Source organism: Eubalaena glacialis, chromosome 15, assembly GCF_028564815.1.
Source record: "Eubalaena glacialis isolate mEubGla1 chromosome 15, mEubGla1.1.hap2.+ XY, whole genome shotgun sequence".
Lineage (NCBI taxonomy): Eukaryota > Metazoa > Chordata > Mammalia > Artiodactyla > Balaenidae > Eubalaena > Eubalaena glacialis.
The window spans coordinates 54,970,365-54,974,063 of NC_083730.1; the positions used below are offsets into that span (position 1 = coordinate 54,970,365).

The 3,699-nt window shown below is 36.0% G+C and overlaps 1 non-coding gene across 1 annotated transcript; it reads right to left on the bottom strand.

Moving 5' to 3' along the window:
* Positions 1–3,268: 3,268 nt before the first annotated feature.
* TRNAE-UUC (transfer RNA glutamic acid (anticodon UUC)) lies at positions 3,269–3,340 on the bottom strand. The gene has a single exon. It is a non-coding gene; the product is annotated as a tRNA-Glu (tRNA).
* Positions 3,341–3,699: the final 359 nt, after the last annotated feature.

Here is a 3,699-nt window from a genome sequence, read left to right on the forward strand (position 1 = left end):
CAGATTTTTGTGTGAACGTAAGTTTTCATTTCTTTTGAGTAGATACCTAGGAGTGGGATTGCTGGGTAATACGGTAGGTGTATGTTTAACTGTATAAGAAACTGGCCAACTATTTTCCAAAGTGGCCGTACCATGTGCATTCCCACAAGGAATTTATGAGAGTTCCAGTTGCTCCACATCCTCACAGCATTTGGTATTCCTACTTTTTATTTTTTTTTCAATTTTTTTACATTTTAATAGGTTTTAAACAGATAAATATTACAACTAAATGTCAGTTCAAGATATTCAAACTATGTAGATGTGTGCATTTTGCCATTACCTCAAAATGTATCAAAGAAAAATGTGAAAATATTAAGAAATATCAGAAACTGAGAGGTAGAGAAAGGTATGAGAATAGGTAACTTAAGATGGTTATTTTTATACTCTTTTTTTCTTTCATTTTTCTTATTCAAGCTGCTAGAAAGATTAAATGGTATCTTTGTAATTAAATGATAGGCAGAAGTCACTCTGCATAAAAAGATGAGAAAATTGAGTCTGATTTTGACAACTGATGGATTTAAGTCCCTAAAGAGGTAAAAAGACAGTGTGATTCAGAGCAAAGATGCAGGATTTGGCCAAAGAAAGAAGGGGAGGGGGCACCTTTTTCATTGTAAAAAGAGAGACAGAGAGGAAAGAACCAGTAACAGAGCATATTTTTCTCTCTTCCAAAACCTTCTCTACTTCAATAAAGCTAATCCAAGGGTCCTCCTTTCCCTTCCTATTTCTTTAAAAGCTCCCAACCCTCTAAAACTTTTTTATTGATATGTCCAGTCTCATACTACTCACGAAGATACAATATTAGCAATCATTCTAATTTAATATACATTTATTGAGTTTCAGATTTGTACAGAATATAGTAAAATTAGGCTGTGATGGATACTGAGAACCACAATAATGGTGAAGTCAGAAACATGTACTTTTCCATTTTACAAGGTAGATTTTGATAAATATTATAGCAGATATACAAAGTGCTTTGGGGATATAGGAGAAAATATAATTATCACGGGAGTAGGATTAAGAGGGGCTTCACAGAGAAGGTAATATTTAAAGGAGATGTTAAAGGAATGATAATACTTTTTCATGTGTACAGATGGAAGCAAAGGATTCCTAAAGGAATGTATAAAATAAGTTACAGAAAAGACAGAGAAAGCAAATTAAACACAACGCCGTTTAAATCATTTTATTCTCCCAGCTGTTGCAATTAAATAACTGTTCATCCAGCTTGACTTTTGGAGACGGGATGTTTCATTCTCAACCTCATGTCTCAGTGACCTCTGAGCAACTTCCTACAGCTTCTTTGTACAAAGAAGGAGGGTAGTATAAATGAAATTCTAGCTCCTCAGAGTAACAGGGGAGGATGCATACTTTTGGAGAACCCTGAGCACAGGATTTAGCAAATCTTTCTAGAGGCAGAAATTCATTCGTTGTCTTGTCTCATTAGTTCCCTATCTGTCCTTCCTCTTAGTCAATTGCTAAAAACAAAAACCCTAAAAAGGTGGATATCAGACACAAAACAAACATAACCAGAGCAAATTTTAAATGCCAATTGAAAATTAATGCATATCTCTTCCCACTTTTATTTTTTTCCCGCTTTTAACTTTAAGCCATGTAAGCAGAAAGAAGACAAAAACTAGTTGTAGGCATGAGTTGATATTGTAGTTATGTTTACTGTACTAATAGTTAACTGTTCCATTGGCTATCTGCAGTCATGGTTTGCATCAGCACTATTACTGGAGAAAACCAATCACCAGGAAGTTATAGCAGAGCAAAAGCATTCTTTAATTCATAAATGCATAAATATATTTTTTAGGTTTATTATGTTACAAATCATGTCTTTAGCCCAAATTATACAGAATATTTCGAACCTATGCATTTGCTTGAATCAAAGGCAAACCACTGAACAAAAGGGAGTTAGGTCTTGACTGAAAAGCTAGAATATTTTGCAGTTATCTATTTTAAGCCACCTACAAACCATCTGGCAAAAGGAGCTGAAAAGCCTAGCTTTTAGAAAGCCCCTTCCCTATCCCCAAATCTTAAGCTGAAAGCATTATGAAGTGATGTTAAATAATTTACAATTTTAATTCATATTTAGGTGTTTTTTTTTTCTTCTACAGACTTTCCACTCCATTTCTCCTTAACTCTATTTAAGGCATGGCTCTTGTGAGAATCCAACTACTTATTTAAATCCCAGTTCTACACAGACAAAAACAACAGTGCCTACCTATTGTATATGTCACTAATTGGAAAATATTTCCCCCATGTTGCACTGACTGTTTGGGAATGGGGTAGAGACCAGTGGGAGGTGAACTATTATGGTTCTAAAGTTCCTGCCTCCATCCCCAAAATCCTCCAAAGAAAGCTCAGAGTAACTGACTGCACAGCCTCCTCTGGTTAGCAGATATTTGGTCCTGTCTGAAACATCCATAAGACATTTGGTCCAAACCAAAAGGTCCTTGAAATCTGCTCCTGTTCAAAAAGTGCATGAGCAGATTTCGTCTATGCCAAATGGTTTTGGACAAGACCAAACATCAGCACCTTTTGGCATGGACCAAATATCTTACGGATGTTTTGGACAGGACCAAATGTCCTGTAAAGCCTACCCCAAGAGTAAAAAGGTTAAAATTCTGTTCAGAATCCAAAATAGCTCACTCAATGGTGAGAGCTGGGTTAAACAGCCGTAACATTCACCAGCCATTTTCAGGAGCTGGTTGTTTTGGAGTGGGGTCACATGATTCTGCAGTTCCTAAAAACTCTCCATCATGGCCAAATATGCAGAAAAACGGGCCATCAATTACTGGAATCAATCTATTAGAATTGCATATTATTTGTTTCTGAATAGTATAATAGTGTTGAAAACAAATCCCAAAATTGGAATGGGAAGCCAGATAGAAGATCTGCCCCTTTTAACTTACGAGCTGTGAGACCTAGGAAAAGACATTTAACCCCTCTGAAGTTTAGTTCTGTCATCTAAAAATGTGCATAATATGCCATGCTATCACTGAATTGTTATGAGCATCAAATTTAAATCAAATACACAAAAATGTTTATTAACCAGAAGATTAAAAATTGCTAAAATGTAAGCTATTAAGTGCCATTACTGTAGCTTAAGTACTAATACTCCAAAAATTAATATTTATTAGCCGTGCTTTCTGAAGGCCAGTTAAAGAAAGGAATTTATAGTAACTACTTTTTTTTTTTTGGCCATGATGTACGGCTTGTGGGATCTCAGTTCCCTGACCGGGAATCGAACCCTGGCCATGGCAGTGAAAGTGCCAAGTCCTAACCATTGGACCACCAGGGAATTCCCTAAGACTCCCCTTTTCAATCACTGTGTTACACTGCTTAAGAAGCTGTGAAGAACACAGCAATGCAAAAGAATTGAATGCCACCTATGAAAAATTACAGACAAAAAATTAAACTTGAAGCAGGTGAACTTCAATAAAACTTCCAGTTTCCCGGAAATTCAGGGGACAAAGAAACATGTTAAAAGACCAAATGGGGTGCAATTAGCAAAAGGAAGAAGTCTGGAAACTTTACAAATTGCAAGGGAAAAAAACCAAAATGGAGTAAGAAAACAAATCAACTGCAAAAATATCATTTATAAGACTTTTTTTTTTTTTTTTTGGCCACGCCGCACAGCTTGTGGGACCTTAGTTCCCC